Here is a 19,509-nt window from a genome sequence, read left to right as displayed (position 1 = left end):
AAAAATGTCATTTGCTTCCTTAAATAAAGACTGATTTCCACAGAGATGCTGTAAGTCATTAATACTGGGAGTATAAAAATTCCGATTCATTCAGGACATCTTTACCATCTACATAGTTGGTCCAAGCTTGACCTAAATTAGATTCCAACCATGGCCAAGAAAAAGAGGGAAGATATTGCATATGGAAACCTGAATAAATTTCAGTTTTATTTGCAGAAGTTGTTCACCCTAGAAGCTGATGTCAGATTTAGAGATTCAGACAAGTCTTTTACGGGTACATTTTCTACCATCCTTTTCCTTGGTAAACAGCTTTTAGAGACACCAAAAGCACAAGACATAGAAGACTTTCTTTCTGAGAAGAACCCAATACTCTGTCTTTTTTAACATCCTTTTCTCCTCCACACCCACTCCTTGCTATGCACAAAGATTCTGCTTGTTTAGAGTTATTCTGAGCTTAAGGAGTACTTTCTCCTCCAGAGAGTAGTAGTCTAAAAAGTGTTTCTGTATTTTCCTTCCCAGGGTGTGTGCAGCGGAAAGGGGGTGGGGTGGGGGGAAGGAGACTACCAAAACCAACTTTCATTCAAAACAGCCCATCTTTTTTATGTATTTTTCTTCATAATATTTAACAGTATGATGAGTGGCTAGAGTCCTAGAACTTCCAGGTGTGTCAGTTATTTAGTGAAGAAAAATGAGGATCCTGTTTTCAAAAGCAAATTTTGGTTGCAAAATGTAGACATTTGGTTAATTTTTTTATAAAAATAATAAATTTCCAAAATCAAATGAAAAGAAATCAAATCAAAAGAAAAGGATAAGTATAAGACACAGCTATGCTTTAGCTCTAAAGTTCAACCATTAACCATTAGTAAACTAACAGTTTGGGTTTTCAGCACCAAACAAAGAAACTGTAGGACTAAGAAAAAACACAGATGACAAATCCTTAGAGAGAGGGTTTGCCTCAGGGGGAAGCTTGCTTTGAAGCTGAGTATGAACTTGAATATCTATTCATAGCTTACCTTTAAAGAATATTTTCCATACACAAACCATGAATGTCGTCCAGTACATTTCTAAAGAGCAACAGGAGAAACTAGGTATGATGTTAGCTAGGAAGTAGGTAACCTGTGTATTGACTGTTATCTACTTGCCTTCTCCATGTTAAATTCTCATCTTCTTCTTTCATTTTTCTTTATTGCTACTTTGAGAAGATAGAGCAGAGAGTTCACGTGACACTTAAGAAAAGCCTAAGGAATTGGAAATACAAGGAGAACTGAGACAGTGGGAAGGCAGAAGAAATCGGATAAATTAGCTCTATGCAAGACATGGGCTCTTCTAATATCTGACATTCAAGTGAACCAGGACTGATTCTTTTTAGTTCCAAACATTCTTCCTGTCTGCTCATTAATGTGTGAAACTTCAATTTTTTTAAGGAAAAAAAACCCTAATATTTCATAGAGAAAAATAAACACCCACATTTTGGTAAGCCCTTAATTAACACTTTATATATGATTGTTGTCTTAGTTCTCTAATACTACTATATTAGAAATACCACAAATGGATGGCTTTAAGAAACAGAAATTTCCTCACCATTTGGAAGGTTAGAAGTACAAACTCAGATTATTGTCTTAATGGAACATTATTAACTTTACATGCAAGTACAAAATCTTTCTGAAAGTTATTTTTAAAATTGACTGGAATAAACAATAAATCTACAGGGAACCACCAGAAAATCAAGCTGGTTCAGAAGAGGTCATGGAAAAGAGTATTATTGCAAATGTCAGATGGATCTTGGCGGAAAGTAGAGAATACCAGAAAGATGTTATTTGTATTTTATTGATTGTGCCAAGGCATTTAACTGTGAGGATCATAAATTATGGATAACATTGAAAAGAATGGGAATCCCAGAACACTAAATTGTGTTCATGCCAAACCATTGTCTAGACCAAGAAGCTGTTGCCTGAGCAGAATAAGTGAACACAACATGGTTTAAAAATCAGAAAAAGTTGGTGTCAGAATTCTATCTTTATATTTATTTAATCTGTATACTAAGCAAATCATTCAAGGACTAGACTCTATGAAGAATGCCTGTGGCATTATGACTGGAGAAAGTCTCATTAATAAACTGCTTTCTGCAAATGACACAAACTTGCTTCCAGAAGTTGAAGAACTTGAAGCACTTCCTGAAGAAGCTTCAAGACTACAGACTTTAATATGAATAATATCTTACCTTCAAGAAAACAAAAATACTCACTACTGGACCAATAGGCAACATCATGACAGATGAATAAAAGATTGAAGTTAGCAGTTTCATTTTACTGGAACCCATAATCAACACCCATGGTTTCAGTAGTCAAGTAATTAAAGATATGTTGTATGAGGAAATATTCTGTCAAGGATTTCTTTACAGTGTTTAAATTGAATCTACATCTTACTACAAACAAATCAAGATAAAGACTTTCTATCTTTCATCTCAAAATCAGAGCAATGATGCTAATTTGAGGACTAAGGTGCACCTGATTCAGACCATGGTCACTCGCTATGTACTTGAGAGCTGGAATAAGGATGATAGAAGAATTTTTGCCTTTGAGCTGTGATGTTGAAGAAGAGTATTGCCTATCCCACGGACTCCCAAAAGAATAAACAAATGTATCTTAGATAAAGTGCAACCAGTGTTCCTTGAAAACAAAGATGATAAAGCTTCATCTCATATTCTGGCATATTGCTAGGAAAAATTAATCCTTGGAGAAGGACATCATGCTTATAAAGTTGGAGAGATGGTAAAGGAGAGGAAGACCCTTAACCAGGTGTATTGACACAATGACTGCAGAACTGGGCTAAAGGATGTCAGTGATTGTGAGGTGAAGTTGGCAAAGGATAGGACAGGTTTCAGATCTATTGTTTATAGGGTTGCTATGAGTTGTACCCAATTTGACAGCACATCATCATCATCATCATAATACAGATTGAATAGCTGTACTCTATGAAGAGGAGTGTGGCATCAGGATTGGAGGTAGACTCATCAATAACCTGCATTATGCAGATGACACCACCTTTCTTGCTGAAAGTGAGGAGAACTTGACGCACTTGTTGCAGGAGATCAAAGTAGGCAGCCTTCAGTGTGGACTGCATCTCAATGTCAAGAAGACAAAGATTCTTACCACCGGGCCAATAGGCAGTGTCATGATGACTGGAGAGGACATTGAAAGTGTCAACAGCTTCATCTTGTTTGGATCCACAATTAGTAACCTTGATACCAGTAGGCACTTCACTGGGAAAGTCTGCAGTTAGGGACTTCTCAAAATTGAGGAGTAATGATGTCAGTTTAAGGTGCGTCTTATTCAGGCCATGGTCTTTCCAATTACTTTGCGATGCATCTGAGAGCTGGGCAGCTGTGGTGTTGGAGAAGAGAAATGAACATCCAATGGATGGCCTAGAGAACAAACAGTTATGAGGCAAGAATTATGAGGCTTTGCCTCATATACTTTGGGCATGTTGCTAGGATGGGCTATTCACATGATGCTGGGAAGGGTGGAGGCTTGATGAAGGAAATGGAAGACCCTCAGTCAGGTAGAATGGCACAGTGACTGCTGAAATAGGCTCTTGTGTGTCAGGAAGTGTGAGGATGGTACAGGATAGAAAAGGATTCAGTTATTTTGTTTATAAGGTCACTAGGCATTGTACCTGACTCCATGGCTAATAATAATAATCATCATCATCACCATCATCTTTCATCTCTACAGGAAGGTCCTTCTTTCTTTAACTTTTGCTTCTTAGATCCTTGGAGATCTCCATAGAAGCACCAATATTCCCTCATGTCACTTCTGCTCATTTGTTTATCTTTTTACAATATCCCAGAAGGGACTGACTCAAGACACATTCTATATTAATCTACATTATTGAGCTAAGAAAAGCAATTAATTTCTTTATAGGATTGTAACCTCAGGCATGTTGCTGCTGTCAGGTGTCATCAAGTCAAGTACGACTCAGTGAAAGCATGTGAGCTGAAGAATCATCACCTCTGCCTCCAAGGAGCACTCTGGCTGCACCTTCTCTAAGGCATATCTGCTCACATCCATAGTAAATGACTGAAAAGATCATGGCCTGAATCAGGCACACCTTATTCCTAAAACTGATAGCTTTGCTCCTCAATAATTTGGAGAAATCCCTGACTACAGACTTTCCCAGTGCAGTATTTCTCCAGGTCTCCTGACTGTTAGTACCACATGTATTAGTTGTGGATCCAAGTATAAGATTAAGTAATAGGCATATGTATGAACTGTATGTATAGAGGTTAGAATTTATAGCCCACATATGTGGAGGACAAAGTTCAATCTATAATAATGTTGTTGTTAAGTGCCGTCGAGTTGCTTGTGACTCATAGGGACCCTATATACAATAGCCCTAAAACCTGCTCTATCCTGTGCCTATCGCACTGCCTCTGACACACCTATCCCAATTACCCCAGTCTCTGAATCAATCCACCTCATAGAGGGTTTTCCCCTCTTGTGCCGTCACAACATACTCACATATATAACAACATACTCACATATATCACAACATACGTCCCTCCACCCTCCCAAGCATGATGTCCCTCTCTAGGGACTGGTCCCTCCTTAAAACATGTCCAAAGTATGTCAGATGAAGCCCCAGAATCCTTGCCTCCAAGGAGCAGCCTGGTTTAACCCTCTCCAGGATGAACCTGTTTGTTTTCTTGGCAGTCCAGGGTACATTCAATACTCTTCTCCAGCAACACAGCTCAAAGGCATCAATTCTCCTTCTATCCTCCCTAGTCATTGTCCAACTCTCTGATTCATAAGAAGTGATTGCACCCAAAGGTGCATGGTTCAAATCCACCAGATGCTCTGCTGGGGAAGGAGGGACAATCTCCTCCTGTACCAGTCAGATCTGATTTGACGGTACACTCACACAAAAATAATTTTTAAAAATTAAAAAAAAAGAATGTAAGAAGTGATTGCAAAAAAAAAAAAGAAGTGATTGCAAAGACCACAGCCTGTATAAGACGCACCTTAGTCTCCAGAGTGACACCATTGCTCTGTAGTACTTTGGAGAGGTCCCTAACAGCAGACTTTACCATCCATCGCAATACGTTTTTTGATTTCCTGACCACTGGTGCCAAGAGTGTTGACCATGGAGACAATCAGACTAAAGTTGTTAACAATCTCAATCTATAGTAATAGTCTAGTCTTTTATTAAGAGGAAGAAGTTTTATTGGTGCTTTTAGGTTAGAGAAAAAAGGTGTAGGTAGGGAAAAAATCATGAAAATCCAGGAAAAAAAGGATACTGTTAGTCACTGTTGACCTATCCTACTCATCAAGACCTCATGTGTGCAGAGTAGAATTGCTCCATAGGGCTTTTAAGGCTATGAATTTTTGAAAGCAAACAAAAGCCTGTCTTCAGTAACGCCTCTAGATGGATTCAAACTGAAAACTTTTTTGACACCATAAAGTGCTTAGTCATTTGTGCTACAAAAAAAGGACTAATTTCTGATTGAAATCAGGCCTAAGCCAGATCTAAGACATGCTATTCCTCTGAAAGCTGGAGTTACAAGAGATGCAGAAGAAGAATTGATGTATTTGAGTAGTCGTACTGGAGAAGAGTATTAAACATACAATTGACTGTCAAGAGAACAAATGGGTCTGTCCTAGAGAAAATGAAACCAAGGTGCTCCTTGGAGGCAAGGATGCTGAAACTTTTCACAAGCTTTGGGCATATTATCAGGAAAGGCCAGTCCTTAGAGAAGGACATCATGCAGAGGGTCAGCACAAGAGAGGAAGACTCTCAATGAGATGAATTTACACATGACTGTGGCAATTGGGTCTCGTGTGTCAGAGATGGTAAGGTTGGCTCAGGATTGGGTAAGATTCAGAGTTGTTCATGAAGTTACTAGGAGTCATTGTCAACTCAAAGGTACAGATCAACAAAAACTTACAACTGTTTTGTGACTTTTCTATCAAATCCAATACTGTGGCATAATAAATAAAATGCAAGTTAACTTCTTTCTGGTATTACCTGTTTTCAGCTAAGATTCATCTACTATCAGCAATAAAATCTCTCTTCCTATGTCCTTTGATGAGTCCAGCTTGAGTTTCTGGAACTTTCCCGTCAATGTACTGCTCCAGCTCTTTTTTCATTATCTTCAGCAAGATTAAAATTATACATAATATTAATGATACCGAAAATTTCCCCATTCTATTGGGATCACCTTTTTTAAAAAAATGTACCCAAAAATGCATTTATTGGAGCATGAGATTACAACTATATACATTCAATTTTCATATCTTATCATAATATCTGCTAATTCCCCATACAGCTATGAAATCATAAAACAATGAAAAAATAAAGGAATATAATTTTTTTTTAAAAAAAGTGAACTGGAGGGAGGGCAGGAAGGAAAATATGTAACAATGAATGAATAAAAATCTAACTTTTCTGTAAACTTTTGTTAAAAATCATATCTTTAAAAAAAATACATAGCCTAAAGCAAAGCTAGCAGTAAGGAAATCAAAATACAAATTGCATTAAGTAAATCTGCTGTCAGGGACCTTTCCAGAGTACTGAGAAGCAATGTCAGCCAAGAGACTAAGGTGTGCCTGATCTAGGCCATGTTCTTCACGATTATTTGCTATACATCAGAAAGCTGAACAATAACTAAGGATGACAGAAGAAGAATTGATGCCTTTGAGATGTGGTGCTGGAGAAGAGTATTGAATATACCATGGACTGCCAAGAAAACAAATAGGTCTGTCTTAGAGAGGGTGAAACCAAATTTCTTCTTGGAGGCTAAGATTTTGAAACTCTGTCTCACATACTTTGGGCATGTGCCCAGGAGGGACCAGTCCTAGGAGAAGGACATCATGTTTGGAAGGATGGAGGGACAGCACAGGAGAGGAAGACCCTGGATTGATTGATATAGTAACTAGGGCAATGGTGGTAGGTATGTCCAAGTCAATGAGACTGGCTCAGGACAGGGCAGACTTCAGAGCTGTTGTACACAGGGTCACTATGAGTCGCAGGTGACGCGACATCACATAACAACAAGAAGTAGAGTACAGAGGAATTCCTTGGATAACTCTTTTAGCTATTCTATAATTTCCCAGTTATTTAAAAATTAAAAACCTCAAGTGTAAAAATCTTTTAAAAAATGAAATCGTGAAACAGCTCAGATGATGTTATAACAAAATATTTTGCTCATAGCACTTAAGTGAAACAAACATAAACGTTGGAGTTACAGACAGTTCTGCCATGTTCAATCTACTGCCCATATCATAAATTACAGGCAAAAACTAAGCTATTTGACCATCCTTCTGGGAGTTTCTCTTTTATTATCTGGGAAAGCACAGATTGTTGGAGATTTTTAATTACTTCCAATGTAGAAATAAGGCTTGAATTTTCCAGAAAATCCATGAAAAAGAAAATATATGTAAACATGACACCTAGAGGTTTATCTGAAGTGTGACTGAAACAGAGCATTGGGCAACATACACATCATTGCAAACCTGTATCCATTCTGCATTATTGGAATTGGATTGTCCTTCCTATTAAGAGACTCTGGACAATCCTCCAATATTCATTCAGGCTTGTCTTCCACTCTGACTTCCCAGTAATGTCTGCCTGAATTGAAGGCTTCAGATTCCAGAATTATTGGTGGTGGTGGTTGTTATATAGGATCATTTTTTTAAATTGGTACAAATATGGATCTTTTCATTTATTGACCCAGTAGTTATCATTTGAATTTATAGGTATTGACAAGTAAACATGTCTAGGATGCACTTATTTGTTGAAATGTCTCAATTAGTAGTCCTTTAATTTCAGAAGTTATTTTTCACTAATACCTTCATTGCAACTTGAACTTCTGCTTTCATTTATCCTTAATTCTTCTTCATATGCTACCTTCTGAAATGGCTGGATATTGATCTACTCTTTTTGGTTAAGTGACTCCTTTGTCTTCAACATTTTGTCCATAGAATCCTTCAATAGTATAAATTGAGGTTTGGATTTGTTCTTCAGTTCTTTCAGCTTGAGAAATGTCAAATATGTTCTTCTCTTTTTGTTCCCTAACTCGAGGTCTTTTTCACATTTCATTATAATACTTTGTTTTGTCTCCTTAAGTTATCCTTTGACATCTTCTATTCAGCTTCCTTACTTCAGCGTTTCTTCAATTCACTTTACCTTCTATACTTTCCAGACCGAGTTTCAGAATCTCTTCTGCCATATGTTTATTCTTTCCCTTCTTTTTATTGACCTTTTGCTTTCTTCTCAATCATCTTGATGTCATCTTATAATTTGCCTGATCTACAAACATTAGTGTCCAATATGCAAAATCTATTCTTGAGATAGTCTCTGAATTGAATGTGATCTACTCAGTATCATATTTTGACTCACATTGATTTGTTTTCATTTCCTTCAGCTTCAAGAAGAGCAGTTCCTGGTCTGTTCCACAGTTGGCCACAGCCTTATTCAGACTGATGATATTGAGTTTTTCAACCATCTTTTTTCACAGATGCAATTCATCTTATTCCTGTCTATTCCATCACGTAAGATTCGTGTGTACAGTTGTTTATGCTTACATGATTTTTTTAATTATTGGTGTTTGCACTGAATAAGTTATTGGCTGTATAAATTCTATCATGAAATCTCCAAGCTCATGTCTATCACCAAGATCTCATTTTTTCTGAGTACCAATCCTTGTAACACCGCATGGATTAAAATCAGGAAAAGTGTTGTATCTTTCCTTCATACCTATACATATGAATACTGAGAAAATCATTCAAGAAACTGGACTATATGAAGAAGAATATGGCATCAGGATTGTAAGAAGAATCATCCACAACTTCCATTATGCAGATAACACGCTTTGCTTGTTGAAAGTAGAGTACTTGAAGCCCTTACTGGAAAATATCAAACTATAGCCTTCAATATGGATTACATCTCAACATCAAGAAAACAAAATCCTCATCAGTGGATAAAAGGCAATATTATGACAGATGGAAGGGAAGAAAATTAAGGATTCATTTTACTTGGGCCCATAATTAACATCCATGGAAGCAGCTGTCAAAAAAATCAAAAGATGTATTATATTGGAAAACTTTCCATCAAGGATTTCTTTAAAGTACTAAAGAGCAAAGATATCAGCTTAAAGACTGAAGTGTACTTGATCCAAGCCATGGTAAGCTTGACAAGGAATATGAGCAGCTTAAGAATTGATGTCTTTGAACTGTGAGTTTGGAGAAAAAGAGAAAGTGCAACCAGATACTCCTTAGAGGCAAGGATGCAACTCCACTCATCTCACACACTTTGGACATACTATCAGGAGGGGCAAGTTTTTGGAAGAAAAAGATCATTCTAGGAAAGGTTGTTGTTGCTGTTGTTGTTAGGAAGTGCTGTTGACTCAAATATGACTCATAACAAGCCTATGAACAACAAATCTGAACCTCATCCTATCCTGTTCCATCCACACAATCTCTGGCATAGTTGAGCCCATTACTGCAGTTACTATGCCAATCTATCTGGTTGAAGGTGTTCTTATCTGTCACTGACCCTCCACCTATCCAAGCATGGAGTCCCTCTCCAAGGAATAGCCTCTCCCAGCAACATACCCAATGTATGTGAGACAAATCTTTACCACTTTTGTTTCCAAGGAGCACTCTGGCTGCACCTTCTCTAAGGACATGTTTGTTCTTTTGGCAGTCCATGAGTTCAATACTCTTACCACAATACAGAGGCATCAATTCTTCTGTCATTCTTATACATTGTCCAACTCGCAGGTGCACAGCAAATGATTAAAAAGACAAAAGATTATGGCCTGAATCAGACACAGTTTAGTCCGCAAGCTCATATTATTGATTCTCAGCAATTTGGAGAGGTCCCTGACTGCAGACTTGCCCAGTGCAATACGTCTCTTGATCTCCTGACTGCTGGTACCAAGGATGTTGACTGTGGATCCAAGTAAGGTCTAGTCATTGACAGTTTCAATCTTTTCTCCATCTATCATGATGCTTCCTATAAGTCCAGTGGTAAGAATTTTTGTTTTCTTGACATTGAGATGTAATCCATATTGAAAGCTGTATTCTTTGATCTTCTACAGCAAACATTTCAAGTCCTCCTCACTTTCAGTAAGCAATGTTGTGTTATCTCCATGTTGTGTCATCAAGGTTGTTGATGAGTCTCCCTTCAATCCTGATTCCAGCTGTTTTTTCCTCCAGTTAAGCCATGTCACAGTTATCAATTCTTTTAAATTTGTTTTATGGTCCAAAATATGTTCCGGCTTGGTCTATGTTCTTTCAGCACTAGTACCTGAAACTACGTTTTTCTGCTGTTAAATGGAGTGATCTATTCAATGAATTGATGATGTTGTTAAGTTCTTCTATATCCTCACTAAATTTCCATCTAGTTGTTCTATAATTGTTGAAAGAAGTGAGTCATAATCTTCAACTGTAATTATAGACTTGTCTACAATTCCTTTTGATTCTATCAGTTATTGCTTCACATATTTTCAAGCTCTGTTGTTTCATGTACACATAGTCCCTGATTTACAATGAATGTCACTTACATCTATTTTCGTAGGGTTATTATTTCATATATGTCATCATTAGTAATATGTACTACACAGTGCTGCAATGAATAACTTCATAATGTAAACATTATCAAAATTCACTCAAGGATATTCAATGATATAATACACTGTTCAAATATCTTCACATAAGAGACAACTAAGGAGGACCTGAAGCGCTTGCTGCAGAAGGTCAAGGACTGTAGCCTTCAATATGCATTGAAGCTCAACATCAAGAAAACAAAGATTCTCACCACTGGGCCAATTGGTAGAATCAGTATGGATGGTGAAGAGATTGAGGTAGTTAACAGTTTTAGTGTACTTGGTTCCACAGTCAACACTCTTGGTAACAGCAGCCAGGAAATCAGGAGATGAATTGCATTGGTAAAGTCAGCTGTGAGGGACCTCTCAAGAGTACTGAAGAGCAACGACATCAGGCTGGAGACTAAGGTGCACCTGATCTAGGCTATAGTCTTTGCAATTACGTGCTATGCATCAGAGAGTTGGACAGTGACTAGGGATGATAGAAAGAGAATTGATGCCTTTGAGCTGTGGTGCTGGAGAAGAGTATTGAATATACCATGGACTGCTAGGAGAACAAACAGGTTTGTCCTGGAGAGGGTGAAGCCAGAGTGCTCCTTGGAGTCAAGGATTCTGAAGTTTCATCTGACATACTTTGGGCATGTTGCAAGGAGGGACCAGCCCTTGGAGAAGGACATCATGTTTGGGAGAGTGGAGAGATGGCGCAGGAGAGGAAGACCCTCAATTAGATGGATTGATTCTGTGAGTGGAGTGGTGGGAATGAGTGTGTTTGAGATGGAGAGGTTGGTGCAGGATAGAACGGTGTTTAGGGCTCTTATACATAGAGTCGCTATGAGTCTCATGTGACTGGATGGCACATAATAACAACAACAACAACAGGACCATGAGGAAAAAAAAGGATTCAACTTATGTCAGAACCAACTTAACCAGGAGTCATAAGAAAAAAGTCTTAAATTGGTGGCTAAGCTTAGTTTTAATTGTTTTAGGTCAAACATTCTTCTAGGTGGTATAGTAGTGGCCTGTCAATTTGCTGTAAAGAGGTAACCTGTGGTTGCTGTGATGCTAAATACTCTGCACTGATGTGTCAAATGTGATAACAGTTACCCATGGTGGACAGTGTTTGGTGGAGCTCCCTGACTAAAATGAGCTTGGAAGCAGGAGTGGCATCTACTTCCTAAATAGCTTGCCTCCGGAAATCTATGAACTTAGAGAAACAATGATAGTTATACAACAGAGTTTAGGGCTTTTGTTCATAGGGTCGCTATGAGTGCTCTACAACTCAATGGCACTTAACAACAATAACCTACATTATAACATATTTGGAATGATCTTATTGATAAAAACTGACCCTTCTTTGTCGTGTTATTGTTATGTGTCATCGAGTTGCCCGTGACACATAGAAACCCTGTGTACAACAGCCGTAAACACTATTCTATCCTGTGCCAATCTTATTGTCTCTGACACACCTACCCCCATTACCCCAGGCACTGTATCAATCCATCTCATCAGGGTCTTCCTCTCCTGTGCTGTCCCTCCACCCTCTCAAGCATGACATTCCTTTCCAAGGACTGGTCTCTCCTTGCAACGTGTCCAAAGTATGTCAGATGAAGCCCCAGAATCTTTGCCTCCAAGGAGTAGCCTGGTTTAACCCTCTCTAGGATGAATCTGTTTGTTTTCTTGGCAGTCCATGGTATATTCAATACTCCTCTCCAGCACCACAGCTCAAAGACATCAATTCTCCTTCTGTCATCCCTAGTCATTGTCCATCTCTCTGATGCATAGCAAGTGATTGCAAAGACCATGGCCTGTATGAGGTGCATCTTAGTCTCCAGACTGACATCATTGATCTTCAATACTTTAGAGCGGTCTCTGACAGCAGACTTCCCCAATGTAATATGTCTTTTAATTTCCTGGCTGTTGGTGCCAAGATTGTTGATCGTGGTAGTTAATGTTAAAATTGATAGATGTACTTGTGGGAGTGTGGAGATATGTCTGCCCTTATTTTTTAATTTTTATTTGACACTGGCTTACTTACAAAGTTCATATACATTACTTCTCAAATGTTTGCTCTTATGGAAATTGTTTTTGTAGTGTGAGTGTTGTGGATAGGGACAGAGTCCCCACCATATACACACTATTTTTATAAAGTGGTATAAAAACCACTCCCAGCTTTGATTAGTATACTCTGGTTGTCATTAGCATCAGAGAAAATCCAAGTTAAAAGCATACAGGATTTCTATTCATTAATTTTGCAACCTTTCTATATATCTGAAATTTTCTGCAATTTAAAAATTTTAAAAATTTCAAAGAAGAAATTCTAAATTCTTCATATGAAAGATAATTAAATATTAGTCAATAGTTGGTAATTTATATATCATATTTCCCTTCACAGAGTTTAAATTAAACTTAAAATAATGTACTATAGATCATGATAGAGAGCTCTGATGGCCAAGTGGGTAAGGAGTTGCACTGCCATCCTAAAAGGAGGCAATTAGAACCCACTAGCTGCTCCACTGGAGAAAGATAAGCCATGTCCTGCAATTTACAGCCTCTGAAAGCCATCTGGAGGGTGAGCCAGAAACCAGTTCCAACTTGAGAGCATATAACAACAGCAACAACATATCACAATAATTTAATAAAATATTACCTTTCATTGGATATAGCTCCATAGGGAGTTATAATTCAAAGGTAGTATCTCTTTGGCAGTTCTAATCCACCAAAGGCTCCTTGGAAGAAAGATAGACAATCTCATTCACAGCTTCACAAAACTTGCTGGGGGGTGAGCTAAGTATTGCTCCAGCAATGTGTAATAACTATAAAGAAATGTGAGGAGGAAGAGGCAAACAAACCACTAGGCATATTTTGAAGACAACAACATATAGCATCTATCTCTTACTTTTAGGCTGGCTGGCTCTTACCTGTAGAATTGGATTGAGGTATGGTAAACTTACATATCAGAAATATACATAGTATGAACAAATGAGTAATATGCCTGCTTTGTGCACTGATCCATTCCACAGAGCAGGAGGAGCACTAGGCACTTCTGTAAAAGTACTGAACTCTTTAAGCCAGAGTTACATGGGACAGAATCTCTTTCTCCCCAGTCCAGCACGTAAGTTTCTGTAAACACTTTTCTCAGAATAGCAGTAGACTCTGTTTCCATCTCTGCCTCTGTAATTGTGAAAGAATTACCTACAGAATAATTGATGATAATTTTTCCACCTGTTTCTATAGCAGGTGGCTAAAGCACCTTCTGTGAATAACTAGTTGAGCCGCCCAAATCAGCATTAACAGCAGGAGCACCTCATCTGTAGTTTACCAGTTATCCTCTCACCTCCCAGTGACTCAAAACTACACCGACAATGAGATTTTAAAAGTACTTCTTTGCTCTTCAAGATGAACATCTCTGAAAAATGAGAACCATTGAAAGGGTCAGCCAAAAAGAAGAGTTAGAGTTACTTGAGACTTTTTAAAAATGAAAAAAATTAGGCAAAAGACAACAGATAAATTAATAAAAACAATGTGCCATTAAAAATATTTAAGGGAATATGTTAAGAAAAATGTTCACCATAATTTAACATTAAAAAATAAATCATTGCTGTCCAGTTGATCAGAGGACAGAATAAAACTGCTGTTTGGTTTCCAAAGCTGAAGTCTTTACAAATACAGACTGTGTGGGATTAAGGTCTTAGTGTTCAAATTGGCTTCCCGAGCCATTGAGTTTTCTTTTGCCATGTGGATGAGCAGGAATATCAGAATAGAGCACGACAGACTATCCACAAGGAGATTGGATAGTCTCCCCAAGCCACAGGGCGACTGGCTAGTCTTTTCATTAAATCGAGTGGATTCAACAGCAGTATCTCAGAGGAAAACTCACCATTAGCAAAGGAGAAACAAGAGAATGCTTCTCATCCTTCAGGACCAGAGATTCTTGCGCCAGACTAGGGCCTATGGGAGCAACGGCCATAGCTGCCACAGAGGAGAACTAGAGACCTGACAAGACAGAGTGGACCTAGGGACTGAGATGCCACTGAACAAGATAGAAGAGCCTTTTGGCCAAGTTTAGAGTGTGTGTTGGGGTGGGGGGGCAGATAGCAAATACAAATACTGACAAGGACTGAGAACTTTGTAACACTGGTCTAAAGCCACAGGCTCAAGGCTGAGGCCTTCACAAGCACATTCCAGAAGTTGACTTGAATATATTCTGCCACTAACCTGATTTACACCCTTTTGACTTTCCCAATATGATTCTGTGTGGTCTGTGAGCTAGTGCATTGAATTCTGGACCCAGTAAAGCAGTAATATTGGGGTTAGGATGAGAAGAAAGAGATGTGGGAACATGGAGGGCATATCTGACTTTATGAGAATTGATTTTGCATTATTGGTTGTTGACAAGGACAATCCTCCTTTGTGGAATTGGTAAAGGTCAGATATGGCTGTCCCCACGTGGCCATTGCTCCTTCTGCCATGGAGAGGATGTTGGATTTAAACAATGGGTTTAAGCACAGAAGAAATTGGGAGGTTTGTACAGGATCAAGCAGGGTTTCATTTTGTTTTAAGCAGGGTTGCTGTGCATTAAAGCCAATTTGATGGCACCTAAGAATACTACCAGCTTTCAGTTAGTAGCTTATAACTTAACCACTATGCCCCCAAGGCTCCTTGTGCTGTTGTAACTGAAAAATAACAAATGAGAGAGAATATGGAGAAAGTCTCCTGCATTGCTGGTGAATGTAAAATGGTACAGCTGCTATAGAAAAGTGCTTAGCATACAGTCAGTATATGACTCAACAGTTCCACTCCTAAGTTTGTACCCAAGAGCCTTGAAAGCAGGGATTTAAATAGACAAATGTATGCCAGTGCTTATTTCAGCATTCTTCACATTAGCCAAAAGACAGAAGCAATCCAAATGTTCATCAAGAAATAAACAGATCAACTAATATGGCACACACAGTGAGATCTGTGAGAACCAGAACTCAATGGGATTGTTGTGTTTCGCTGGGTTTCAAATTTTCTTCTTACTATTTTTGCAGTCTTACCATTTTTCTATCACCTATTCTTGTAGAAAACATCGGCTCTCCTTCTCCGATAGGTTTCTGCCTTACATAGTTGTGGTGCAACAGTTTTTTTTTTAGTTTTCCAAGGTAGTGTTTCTAGCCAGTGGCTTTGACTCTCACCATATGCCTAGGTAGAGCTATATTAATAATGTGAATGAGGTAAATAGCACATTTGGGATAAGAATAATCAAATAAGATCTGTAGACTACTGTTGAGGGGATTAACTAATTTTGCCACCCACAAGGCTGAAATTGAGCAGACTCAGAGAGGGAAACTGGAATCTTAAAAGAAATCAAAAGTACAATGGAGCCAGAAATTCCTAAACCAGAGATTGAGACACCACAGCACAGCAGCAGAGGTGGCAGAGAACCAGACTGGTGTGAGACAGAGCGGAACTGGAAGAGCCAGCACCCCCAAAGCCAGAGTCAAGGGACCTAACCAGGGTTTACCTGGAGAGCTTGAGAGAAATGCCATTATATACTAGGCTAAAGGCTAACGGTCAGAAGGCCATCAAGCATGCTTGAGAAGCTGTCCTGACTGAAGAATTTTGTCTGGTTTCTTACCTGAACTGTCACATGCTATTTGTTACAGAAAGTCAAGGACTACAGCCTTCAATATGGATTTAAACCCAACCTCAAGAAAACAAACGTTCGCCCCACTTGATCAATTGGCAGCATCATGGTAGAGAAGAGATTGAGATTTTACAATCAACACTCTTGATAATAGCAACCACGAAATCAAAAGACAAATTATACTGGGAAAATATGTTTTCAGGAACCTCTCCAGAGTACTGAAAAGCAATGATTTAAGTCTATAGACTAAGATGTGCCTGATCCAGGCCATGGGAATTGCAATTACTCGCTATGCATCAGGGATTTGGACAATGAAGAAGAATCTATGTCTTTGAGTTGTGGTGCTGGAGAGGAGTATTGAATATACTACAGACTGCTAAAAGATCAGATAAGTCTTGGAGAGGATGAAACCAGGTGTGCTCCTTGGTGGAAAGGATTTTGAAGCTCCATCTGACATACTTTGGGCATACTGCAAAGAGGGACCCGCCATTGGAGAAGGACATCATGTTTGAAAGGGTGGAGGGTCAGCACAAGAGAGGAAGACCCTGGATAAGATGAATTGATTCAGTGACTAGGGTAAAGGGGGTAGGTATGTCAGAGACAATGAAAATTTGCTCAGGATAGAGCGGGGTTCAGAGCTGTTGTACATAGTGTCATTACGAGTTGTAAGTGACTCATTGGCTCATAACAACTACAACTCCTTGGGAAAGGATATCATGCTTGGAAAGATGGAGGGTCAGCAAAGAAGAGGAATACATGGTGACTTCAGCAGTTGGCTTTAGTGTGTCAGAGATGATGAGGATGGTACAGGATAGGGCAAGGGTCAGGTCAGCTGTTCATAGACTTGGTATGAGTCATATTTGACTTGAAAGCACCTAACAGCAATAACAGCGACAACTCCTTAATAAACTCCATCATTGTGAGCATTGCCTATGAGTTCTCTGTGGCCATTGCAATAGATTAACAAATCCAGTAAGAGAGCTAAGATCCCTGGAAGGAACAGTTGATGTTAGAAATGACCTAGACATTGGTTCTAGGAATGTGGGGGCAAGTCTGATCTCACAGAAATTGGTTTTGTGGTGTTAATGAGGACCTTCCCCCGCCCCATGTGGAATTAATAGACATCAGTTGTCTCCATCCTCACTCCAACCATTCCGTTTTTACAACAGATACCAGCTTTCCAAAGTGCTGTCAAGTCAGAACTGACTCAGAGCTGACCCTCCAGTGGGTTTTCAGAGGCACAGGAAAAGATTTTCTAACCTTCTCCTGTGGAGCAGCTGGTGAATTTGAATCACATCCCTTTGGGATTGCAGCACAGCTTCTTATCACTAGATTCGTAGAGCTACCTTTCTAGTACATAAAACTGAGTATAATTCAACCAGAGAAAGAAATGCAGTTCTAATATATGCTGTGACAGGATATATCTTGGAAAATTGATGGATAAAATATAAAAGACACACACACACACACACACACACACACACACACACACGACAACTACTTTATGACTCCACTTAGATGGCATATCGAGAACAAGCACATGCATAGAGACAAAGATTTGGTGGTGGGGGTTGAGAGGAGGGGAGGCTATTGTTGTGCTGTGTCAATGAGTCTTCCGTGACTCAGAGTGAACCTATAATAGTTCTAAAGCCTGCTCTATCCTGAGCCAATCTCCCTGACTCCGACACTCTTATCCTATTACCACAGCTACTATGTCAATCCATTTCAGCTGAGGTCTTCCTCTTCTGCACTGTCCCTCACCCTTCCAAGCATTATGTCCTACTCAAAGGACTGGTCCTTCCTAGCCATGTGCCAATATATGTAACAGAGCTTCAAAATATTTGCCTCCAAAGAGAAACTTGGTTTCACCCGCTCCAAGATAGACCTGTTTGTTCTCTTGGGGGTCCATGATATGTTCAATATTCTTCTCCAGCACAACTCAAGGGCATCAGTTCTTCTTCTTTCATCCTTAGTCATTGTCCAGCTCTCTGATGCAAAGAAAGTCATTACAAATTACTCTCTAGACTGACATCATTGCTTCTCAGTACTCTGGAGAGGCCCCTGGCAGCAGATTTTCCCAGTGTAATTCACCTTTTTATTTCCTGACTGTTGGTGCCAAGTATTGATTGTGGAGCCAAGAAAGCTGAAATTATTAACAATCTCAATCTCTTCTCCATCTATTATGGTTCTGCCAACTGTCCCAGTGGTAAGAATCTGTCTTCATGATGTTGAGTTTCAGTACATATTGAAGACTATAATCCCGACTTTCTGCAGCAAGCACTTCAGGTCCTCCTCAGTTTCAGCAAGCAAGACTGAGTCATCTTCATATTGTAGGTTGTTGATAAAAGCCTGCTTCCAATCCCGATGCTGCATTCTTCTTCATAAAGCCCAACATCTCGAATGATCTGTTCTGCATAAAGATTGAAAAGATATGGAGACAGGATGCATTCCAGATGCACTCATTTCCTGATTTTGAACCACACAGTGCTTCCTCGCTCTGTCCTAGTTCCAAGTATAGGTTTCACATAAGCACAATCAAGTGTTCTGGGATTCCCGTTCTTCTCAGAGTTAGCCACAGTTTGTTGTGATCCACACAGTCAAATTCTTTTGTATAGTCAATAAAACACAAATAGATATTCCTCTGGTACTCTTTGCTTTTGGCCAAGATACATCAGACATTGGCAATAGGGTCTCTAGTGTACAGCGTCTTCTAAACCCGGCTTGTTTTTCTGGTAGTTCTCTGTTGATATACTGTTCCAGTCATTTTTGGATGATCTTTAGCAGGATTTTGCTTGCATGTGGTATTAGTGATATTGTTCTATAATTTCTATACTTTGTTGCGTCACTAATTTTTTGGAATGGGAATAAATATTAATATTTTCCAGTCAGTTGGCCAGGTAGCTGTCCTTCAGATTTTTTGGCACAACCTGGTGAGCACATTCAGGGCAGCATTTGTTTGTTGAAATATTTCAATTGGTATTCCATCAATTCCTAGGGCCTTGTTTTTTGCCAATTCCTTCAGAGCAGCTTGAACTTCCCCCTTCATCACCATTGCCTTTTGATCATACGTAGTTTCATGTAATTCATCAGTGTCAGCCAATTATTTTTGGTATACCGACTGTCTACTTCTTCCATCTTCTTTTTTTTTTGGCTGTGTACATAGGGTGCTTTATTCTCCACAGAGCGATACATGCTAAGGAGGGTTGGGCTTGGGCCAACGTCCCCATATGTACAGAACTGAATAAAGTGGGTCTCCAAGAAGTCTGATTTGCCTTGA

Source organism: Elephantulus edwardii, unplaced genomic scaffold, assembly GCF_000299155.1.
Source record: "Elephantulus edwardii isolate Elephantulus edwardi_28Jun2011 unplaced genomic scaffold, EleEdw1.0 scaffold00206, whole genome shotgun sequence".
Classification (NCBI taxonomy): domain Eukaryota; kingdom Metazoa; phylum Chordata; class Mammalia; order Macroscelidea; family Macroscelididae; genus Elephantulus; species Elephantulus edwardii.
The sequence above is the reverse complement of the archived record's forward strand: the minus strand, read 5'-3'. Positions refer to the sequence as shown.